Source organism: Oryx dammah, unplaced genomic scaffold, assembly GCF_014754425.2.
Source record: "Oryx dammah isolate SB20612 unplaced genomic scaffold, SCBI_Odam_1.1 HiC_scaffold_13, whole genome shotgun sequence".
NCBI classification, from domain to species: Eukaryota; Metazoa; Chordata; class Mammalia; order Artiodactyla; family Bovidae; genus Oryx; species Oryx dammah.
The window spans coordinates 42167095-42177581 of NW_024070197.1; the positions used below are offsets into that span (position 1 = coordinate 42167095).

At 45.7% G+C, this 10487-nt stretch overlaps 1 pseudogene; it reads right to left on the reverse strand.

Annotated features, from left to right (window-relative positions):
• Positions 1–2124: 2124 nt before the first annotated feature.
• Positions 2125–2241, reverse strand: LOC120873363 (annotated as a pseudogene).
• Positions 2242–10487: the final 8246 nt, after the last annotated feature.

Consider the following 10487-nt stretch of genomic DNA (forward strand, 5'->3'; position numbering starts at 1 on the left):
CTGTAATGGAGGGTACGGGAAAAAATCTAAAATAAGAGTGTATATATGTATACGTATAACTGATTCACTTGGCTGTACATCTGAAACTAACATAACATTGTAAATCAACTAGACTCCAATAAATTTTTCTTTTTTAAAGTTTCCTCCAGGTGATAAAAATTTCCTCCAGGTTTCTATGAAGTGGAACAAAAGTTTTTTAGGAATATTAAGAATATTCTTCAAAAAAACATTTTGGGGGTGGGTTAGGCAGCTCAGTGGTAGAGAATCTTTCTGCCCATGCAGGAGACTCAGGAGACGAGTGTTCAGTCTCTGGGTGGGGACGATCCCCTGCAGGAGGAAGTGGCACCCCACCCCAGTGTTCTTGCCTGGAAAATCCCACGGACAGAGGAACCTGGTGGGCTACAGTCCATTGGGTCGCAAAGAGTGGGACACAACCGAGAGGATGAGTGTGTCCTTACCAATTTCATGCCTAAACTCTGCCTTGGTAGCTTCTCAAATGGTTTAAGAATCAAGTGACCTTAGCCGTCCTGCCATCTTTGCAGGTGGTCCCATCCAAAGCAGTTGCCGACTCTGTTCAGAGGGGATACAGACGTTAGACCACCTCCAGGCTATGAAGTGCATGGAAGGCTTTCACAGTGCGGGATCCTTGAGGAGGTGCCTTTGGTTTTTCATCAAGGATCAGCAATTGCTCTCTTCTACAATAGCACTCATGGAAACCTGCCTGCCCCTCTTCCCTACTTACTCCCCAGCACCAAAGAGCAAAGGCTCTTCCTGGAAAAGAGAAAAGTGACGTTTCTCTTTTTCGAGCAGTTACTCTGTTTTGCCCTATGCTAAGAGATCTGTGTACTCTCTCTTTTTAACCCTCAAACCATCCTATGTCATAGATGTTGTTAGTAGTCCCATTTAACAGGAAGGAAGCTGGGGCGTGGAGAGGTTAAGCCACTTACCCGTGGTCACACAGCTGTTTGTGAGTGTGTGTGTGTGTGTGTGGTGGTGGTGGTGGAGGTCTGTTGGGACTGGAACTTGGGTATGACTTCCTCCAAAGTCCAGGGATCTAACTGCTCCGCTGTAATGCATTGCTCTCATGTGGCAGTGGCTGAAAGGAATTCTGCTTCCTGACTTTACCAAATCTGGTACCTTCTAGGTTTAGTGGAGCCAGTAACTTGGATGGAATCGAGAATAGTGTTAAGCTCAAGCTGGGAAAGAGAAATTAAGTGCTTAGGCTCTGGAGCCAGATTCCAAGGGTTCAAACCCTGGCTCTGCCAGCTACCAGCTGTGTGATCTGGGGCAAGTTATTCAGCCTCTCTGTGCCTATATTTCCTCATGTGGAAAAAATGGAGTTCAGCAATAGTAACTATCAGATGGGGTTGCTGTGAACATTTTGTGAGACAGTGATGTGAAGTACTTACTGCACAGGCCCAGTTGGTAGTTATTGTTTCTGTCCATAGGTTTCAGAGGACACTTAGGAACACAGTCTAGCCCAGTGCATCCCAAATATGTTTGGTTAAAGGATCATTTCGGATTATTGGATGTGCCTGTGACCTTGTCTGAAGAAGTCTCATGCAGTCAATGAATGGGGAGAGGGGTCTCCTTCCAGCAGGACTCATGAAGACACGGCAGCAATGCCCAGGGGAAGCTCGGTCCCCAGGGATGAGTGTAGTTCTAAGCTACAGCATGAGCGAGCTTTGAGTTTCAAGAGTACAGTCGCATCTTATGTGCAAGGAATCATCTACAGTGACAATTACTCTTGAGAGTCCCCCAGGGAGGTGGTATGTTGGAAATGGGAACACTGACTTTTATTTTGTTCGGCCTGACTAGTTGTTTTTTTTTTTAATTTTTAAAATTGGAATGTGATTGCTTCACAATATTGCGTTCGTTTCTGCTGTACAATGTGAGTCAGCCAGCCTCTGTATACATATATCCCCTCCCTCTTGAGCTTCTCTCCCACCACCCCACCCCGGCCCTCTATGTCATCACAGCACCTAGCTGAGCTCACTGCACTCTACCACAGCTTCCCACTAGCTAGCTATTTCACACTGGTAGTGTATATATATATGGCAATGCTGCTCTCTCAATTCGTAACCCTCACTACTTTCCCTCACTGCTCCCACAAGTCTGTTCTCTACAGAAGCAGGTTAGATGCCACGAAGCAATGCCTTAACTGTGTGGGTGTTGTCAGGCCCAAGGGCCTCTTCCATTCTTGTCAAGGGAGTGCTCACCTTCTCCCCTCTCATACAATACCTGACCAGTTTCTTTTTTAACTTTTTATTTGGGAATAATGGTGTTGGAGAAGACTCTTGAGAGTCCTTGGATTGCAAGGAGATCCAACCAGTCCATCCTGAAGGAGATGAGCCCTGGGATTTCTTTGGAGGGAATGATCCTAAAGCTGAAACTCCAGTACTTTGGCCAACTCTTGAGAAGAGTTGACTCACTGGAAAAGACTCTGATGCTGGGAGGGATTGGGGGCAGGAGGAGAAGGGGACGACCGAGGATGAGATGGCTGGATGGCATCACTGACCCAATGGACGTGAGTCTGAGTAAACTCTGGGAATTGGTGATAGACAGGGAGGCCTGGCGTGCTGCGATTCATGGGGTCACAAAGAGTCGGACACGACTGAACTGAACTGATAGATTCTCAGGAAGTTGACCCCCCGCTGCAAGCAAATATACAGGGAGGTCCTGTGTGCCCTCCAGCCAGTTTCCCAGGATTGTAACATCTTAGATAACTGTAATACAATATCAAATTGTCCTATAATATCAAAACCAGGAAACTGATAGTGCTGCAATCCACAGACCTCATTCAGATTTCAATAGTTGCGTCTGCATGTAGAAACAGTAAGCACAATTTTTTCCCATGTGTAGATTCATAAAATCCCCGCCACCAGCATCAAGATACAGAACTCTTGATCACCACGCGTCTGCCTGTACTCTGCTCCTTGATAGCTACTTCCCATTCCTGACCTGACCTCTGGCAACCACCAATCTGCCCTCCAGTTCTATACTTTTGATGGTTCAGGCTATTTAAGAAGTGAAATCATTTGTTTCCATACATGTATAGCATATAACCATTTGAGATTAGATTTTTCGGTGGTTGTTGTTTTTCAGCATAATTCTCTGGAGATCCATTCAAGTTGGTGTGTGTATCAATAGGTTATTCCTTTTTTATTGCTTAGAAGTATTCCATGATATGGATACACCCAAATTACATCCTTTGTAGTTTGTTTACAGTTTGGGCTATGATGAATAAAGCTGTGGACAGTCATGTACATTTTTAGGAGTAGAGGCTTTATTTCTCAGGGATAAATGATTGAGCATGATTGCTGGGTCCCATGGTGAATTTCCTGTTTCATTGTATAAGAAACTGCCCAACTCTTTTTTGGAGTGGCTGTACCATTTCACATTCTCACCAGCCATTTTTGATGCTCCAGCTTCTTACATCTTTCCCAGCAAGTGGTGTTACAAAACTTAGAAAATTATAGCCATTCCTATAGGTGTGTAGTGGTTTAAATGTGCATTTCCCTGATGGCTAATGATACTGACCATCTTTTCATGAGCTTGTTTGCCACCGGTAAGTTCTCTCTGGTCAAATGTTTAGGCAGCTTTGCCTCCCCATTGCCGGAACAGATTGTGTCTTTTCAGTTCAGCTCCAGGTGAAGTAATTGACTGTGTTTAGAAGCCATGTGGTACCTTCCCCAAAGAGAAAACAGGATTCTTGCCCCCCAGCTCATCCTCCAGGCTGGGCACTTGCTGACTGCCATCTGGGGATGGAATCATTATGTTGTTTTGCCCTTTGCTTTGTGGGTGCTTCCTGTGCCTGGAAAATTGAATTCTTGAGTAAATGTGTGTGATATGACACTGCTGTTTTTGTAGAGTAGCCTAATGATCCCAGGTCAATGGGATCTGAAATTAGTCTTGCTGACCCAAGTCCAGTGGCCCAAGTCCATGTCCACTGAGTTCTTCCAGTCTTCCCTCAGTCTCCACTGGCCAAGGGATGTGTCCTTTGTGATCTTGCTCTCAGAACTGCACTGGCCCTGGATGCCTATACTGAATGCTACATGACTTGGCTGGGTCTTGACTTCACATGGGAGGTCTGTCTGCTCCTTCCTGGGGTGCCTCCTCTGTTCCCTTTAATCTGAGGCAGAATCAAGGCCTCTTATAGTCCCTGCCGCCATGTCCCAACCACCATCTCAGATGCTTGGCTATCATATCAGCACTTCCTTGATCAAATGCCTCTTCGAGACACAGATTTTGTTGATCAAATTCTCCCCAGCTCCACCCATTCTCAGCTTTATCCTATTGAAGTGAAGTGAGGTGAAGTGGCTCAGTCGTGTCAGACTCTTTGCGACACCATGGACTGTAGCTGACTAGGCTCCTCTATCCGTGGGATTTTCCAGGCAAGAGTACTGGAGCGGGTTGCCATTTCCTTCTCCAGGGGATCTTCCAGACCCAGGGAACGAACCCAGGTTTGCATTGCAGGTAGATGCTTTACCATCTGAGCCACTGCTAAGTCCCACCATGTTCAAGGCCAGTCACCTAGATGCAGAGCCAGAGCCATGGGAGGACTCAGGACCTCATGCACAATTAGGGTGGCTGGAACAAGGTGAGAAGTAAGTTTGGGGAGATGAAGTTGGAGAGAGAAGTTGGGGGTAAATTTCAAATAGCCTTGTAAGCTGTGGTCAGAAAAATCTTAGGGGAAGGGGACCTGGGGGGTCGGGAGTGGATTTTAAAGCAGGGGAGGATGATGATAGATTTTTTACTCTAGCAAACAGCCAGTCAACACACATTTATTGAGTATCTATTATGTGTCAGATAAAAGTTAGCTGGATTGATAGCTAATAAATATTAAATGCTTTGGGAGAGATGAAGTGTGATTCTGAGTGTTATGGAGCCTAATAAAATGGAAGTAAAGATCAGATCTTGTGAGCTCTGCCTTCTGGTATTTCATAGTCCAATATGGCAACTGAATTTGACAAAGTGAAATAGTATTTATAAACATGCTGGTGGCAGAACAAATGGAAATGATCAACAAATGAAAAGGGTGGCTTATAGGTGACTTGGGGATTCAGATGGCAAGAGATTAGTGCGACAGGAAAGACCTAGGAGACTCCTGGAGAGTTTAGATGGTAGGGCAAAATGCAGAAGCTTTAAGACGGCAACAAGAACCTGCCTGCACACCGGATGGAGGAGAAATCTATGGACAGCTAGACTCACCTTGCAACTTCGTTACAATGGTAACAGTCTGAACTAAAATGATAAATTGTGAATTCCTTCATAAAACTCTATAAGCCATCAGAGCTTTTGGGGTGATAAGTTCAACCACAGAATAAGCAGCAGCTGTGTTTTTCTGATCCTTTATAATGACACATTTGTCAGCCGTGTACGTTAGAAAGCACAGGTCCACCCCTTCCACTTCCTGCCACCCACCTCCACGAAAAAAAAAATCATAGACCAGATCACCACCTCTCCTAATGAGGCATTAGAATAACCTTAGCAGTGTTACAGGAGCAAGAGAGATGGGGAGCGCTCAGAAACGATTCTTCACCTATCTGTTCAAGGAAGATGAGCCTGCAGCTCGCTCTCCTGCAGGCCTGCCCTCCGTTTAAACAAGACGCCTGACCCTGAAAGACAGGCAGTGGCTCCACCCTTGGGATGGCTTGCCCTTGTCCCCTGCCTGCCTCACTCAAGCTCCTTTAATTCAAGAAGAAGCACAGCTCTTGCTACTAGTCTATTCTGCTCCTTAACGATGTTACCCTTGAATGTTTTTTCCCATGCTGCTGTATAGAGAGTGGCCTTGGCATGAGTGTTTTCATTGGGGTACTATAGCAAGATTTATCATCATCTTTTATATATGTTGAGTAATTAGTAAGTAATAGACATGATATGGGTTTGATCCCTGGGTTGGGAAGATCCTCTGGAGGAGGGCTTGACACCCAGTCCTGAACATTCATTGGAAGGTCTGATGCTGAAGCTGAAATTCCAATACTTTGGTCACCTGATGTGAAGAACTGACTCATTGGAAAAGACCCTGATGCTGGGAAAGATCGAAAGTGGAAGAAGCGGACAACAGAGGATGAGATGGTTGGATGGCATCACCGACATGATGGACATGAGTTTGATTAGGCTCTGGGAGCTGGTGATGGGCAGGGAAGCCATGCATGCTGCAGTCCATAGGGTCACAAAGAGTTGGACACGACTGAGCGACTGAACTGAACTGTTTTCTAGACTTCACAAAACTTCTCCCCTCTGGGGTGCGATTGGAGGTGTAGGCTAATCTTGTCCTTGTTCTTCTTCCCCTTATCTTAGGTTTATTTGGGAGGTGGATTTAAGAAAGTCCATATTGGACTTCTCTGGTGGCCCAGTGATTGAGATTCCACCTGCTAATGCAGGGGACATGGGTTTGACCCCTGATCCAGGAAGATTCCACAGCTGCTAGTAGTGCACCAAAGCTGCTGAGCCCATGTGCCCTACAGCCCATGTGCCACAACAAGAGAAGCCACCACAATGGGAAGCCCACACACTGTGGTGCAGAGGAGCCCCGCTCACCGTAGCCAGAGAAAGCTCACGTGTAGCCATGAAGACCCCGCACAGACACCTCCACAAAGAATGCTCGTATTCTTTCTAAATCTCAAGATAAACTAGAAACTTTATTTAACTGGGAAACTTTATTTATGAGAAACGCTGGGCTGGAGGAAGCACAAGCTGGAATCAAGATTGCCAGGAGAAATATCAATAATCTCAGATAGGCAGATGGCACCACCCTTATGGCAGGAAGTGAAGAGGAACTAAAGAGCTTCTTGATGAAAGTGAAAGAGGAGAGTGAAAAAGTTGGCTTACAGCTCAATATTCAGAAAACTAAGATCATGGCATCTGGTCCTATCACTTCATGGCAAATAGATGGGGAAACAGTGGAAACAGTGAGAGATTTTTTTAGCGGGGGGGGGGGCTCCCAAATCACTGTAGATGGTGATTGCAGCCATGAAATTAAAAGACGCTTACTCCTTGGAAGGAAAGTTATGACCAACCTAGATAGCATATTAAAAAGCAGAGACATTACTTTGCCGACAAATGTCCATCTAGTCAAGGCTATGGTTTTTCCAGTGGTCGTGTATGGATGTGAGAGTTGGACTATAAAGAAAGCTGAGCACCAAAGAATTGATGCTTTTGAACTGTGGTGTTGGAGAAGACTCTTGAGAGTCCCATGGACTGCAAGGAGATCCAACCAGTCCATTCTAAAGGAGGTCAGTCCTGGGTGTTCTTTGGAAGGAATGATGCTAAAGCTGAAACTCCAATACTTTGGCCACCTGATGCGAAGAGTTGACTCATTAGAAAAGACTCTGATGCTGGGAGGGATTGGGGGCAGGAGGAGAAGGGGATGACAGAGGATGAGATGGTTGGATGGCATCACTGACTCAATGGACATGAGTTTGGTTGGGCCCTGGGAGTTGGTGTTGGACGGGGAGGCCTGGAGTGCTGTAGCTCATGGGGTCTCAAAGAGTCAGACATGACTGAGGGACTGAACTGAACCAGAAACTTGAAAACACATTTCTGTAATTCTTAAATAACTTAATTTCTCTCATCCAGGCTTTAATTGCCTCATTGGTAAAAGAGGTACAACATATGAAAACTTTTCTTTGGGATACATGTCTTGCTTCTTTGACTAAAATACTCTTTTATTCTTGAAAGAGAAAAACTGAAATTAAAGTCCCTAAGTGGCATCCAACTCTTTGCAACCCCATGGACTGTAGCCCACCAGGCTCCTCTGTCCATGGGATTCTCCAGGCAAGAGTACTGGAATGGGTTGCCATGCCCTCCTCCACCCAGGGATCAAACCCATGTCTCTTATGTCTCCTGCATTAGGCAGATGGGTTCTTTACCACTAGCACCACCTGGGAGCCAGATGACCCCTAGCACAGAGTCTATTTAGGAAGGAATCAGTGAGTGAGTGTTAGAAGAATCCATTTTGGCTAAGGAAGGGTCAACCTACCAAGAGATGGCGGTATCTGCTGCCTCTGCCCCAGCAAGGATGCCCCTGACACAGCCACACTTCTGTTGCTTTGTGCTGGACACAGACTTTCGTCAGCCCAAGGCTGTCAAATTCACTTCGATTTTGGCCTCGACTGGGGCTTCATGCTTTCAGAAAAATTTCCCCCACTGCCTTTCACTTGAGATCCTTGGCAGGGATGGTTCTCCCTTTCTGCACGCCCAGCTCACTTAGTGGGCACAAAGAAATGGGAGAAAGCTCAGGAAAGGAAAGAAAAAAAACAACTCAACTCAGTCTAAACCTTGGGAAATCTACCAGGGTCTGCATTTCTTTAAAAACTATACACAGACATTTCTGGTCGAAGTGAAACCATGCTTGTCACAGAGGACTGGAGACAGCAAATGAAGCCTTAGTCATACACAGTTAGTTTCAAACTTATGTTGCCGCTCACAGGGAGAAATCAATGTACAGTATATTAAAAACAATCACCGCCGCCCTTAAATGATCCAATAGTTTAGCTTTGAATGCATTCAAGCTAATGGGGGCTTTAATGGCTTCTGACAGATCATTCCATTGATCAAGAGGCATGTATGAAATAACGCTGCCTACTAAACTCTGTTTTGATTTTGAGAAAAGAAAACTAAACGTCCATGGTAAACAGGGCTTGATTGTTCAGTGTTCACCAAGAGCCCTCTCGGCCTGACCCTGGTCGGGAGCAGAGGCGGGAAGGATAATGGGGATCCTATATACCTGGCTTGCCTCTCTCTGGGCTCTAATCAAGGGGTAATCAACTGGAAGTCTCTGTCTGAAGAGCTGGGGTGCGGGGGCGGGGGTGGGAGGGTGACCAGGGGTACCGTTCTCTGAGTTGGATGAGTTACAAGCTGGAGCTCGAGTTGCCCTGAGAAATTGACTCAGCCCTTTTGGGGCTCTGAGGTTGGTAGGTTAACTGCACTTGCTCCAAAGTGGAAAAACTCAATTCCCTGTTTGAAAAGATAAAAAGCATTTTAAGCTGGGAATGGCCAATTTGCAAAGAAACAAATGAATGTCTGCTCTCTGTATCTATGTGTCCCGAGGACCCAAGATTATTTTAGCAAGGACTGAACAGTTCTTCACTCTGGAAAGGTGTTTTCTCGGGGTTCATGGTGTCTGAAAAAGTTTTAAAAGCGGCCTTAACAGTATTTTTCAAGACTGTTTTTGTGGAAGTACAGCCAAGCTCTGGCTGTTTGCTGTGGCCTCAAAAGGGAGTTGTAGGTCATTAAGTGTCAAACTGGCTTTGCCTGATCAGAAGGGATAAACATACACAAACTCTTCCATTATGCATCCAAATGAAAGTGATCTCACAAAATAAATAATAATAATCCTCCTTCTTTGGATTTGCCTAGGGCTTTGGTATTTATAGGCTTCCCTGGTGGCGGAGACAGTAAAGAATCCGCCGGCAATGCAGCAGATCCGGGTTTGATCCCTGGGTCAGGAATATATCCTGGAGAAGGGAATGGCAACCCACTCCAGTATTCTTGCCTAGGAAATCCTATGGACAGAGGAGCCTGGCGAGCTACAGTCTGTGGGATCACGAAGTCGAACATGACAGAGCGGCTAACATTTGGTATTGACAAGGTCCTTCCAAACATTGTCTCTGGCGGGAGAGGTGCTGGCCTCACAGCGCTGGTGAAGTTTCCTGTCAGTTTCCTGTATATCCTCTGGCTCTGTCTCAGAAGCTGGGAAGGGCAAGCAGGGTACCTTTGAGACCCCGGCACCACTAAAGTGTGGCTAACCTATGGTCTCTATTGAATATTGAATATGAGAGCCGGGATCAGCTTCCTGCGGCAGTCATTAACCAAGCAGTCTGGGATGGTTTCCAGCACACAGAGTCTGGAACCAGTGGGCTTTTCCAGAACTTCCCGGAAAATGGCCTTCACCTTTTGGTCCCCATCTGTGGCAGCGCTGTCCTGAGCCAGCACTTCCCATCCCTCAGCAGGAAGCTTCAGCAATTTACCAGATTAAAAACAACGGGAAAACCCGCATGCTAGAAGCACTTATTTGTATTGGTGCCATGTTTAGTCAGTGGCTTTTGTAAAATTGATGCATTTTGTCTAAAGGCAAGTGCAGACAGGCAAACAGATCTGTATCTGCTGTTATCCATTTAGCTTGACACACATGAGCAGCGGAACTATTTTACCTCAATTCTTTCAGGACTGATGAAAAGAAAATGCAAGCAAAAGTCACGAACTGCCTCATTGGAAAAGAATCACTGAGTCTAATGCTGGGAGTTAATTAAGGCTTCCTTCCTCTGGCAAGAGACGGATCCTGGTACTTAGACATTCAGAGTCAATAAACAATTGTTGAACACAGATCATCCATTAAAAGGTGATGGCGAGAATTTTTAAAGCAGATCTAAAATTGCAAGGGGGTGACCTAATCCCGTTGTAGTAATGGGGAGTACGAGGGAATCATTTTTCAGAGCATCTCATTTATAAAAAGGTCCACCATCTGCCGAGAGAAAAAAAAA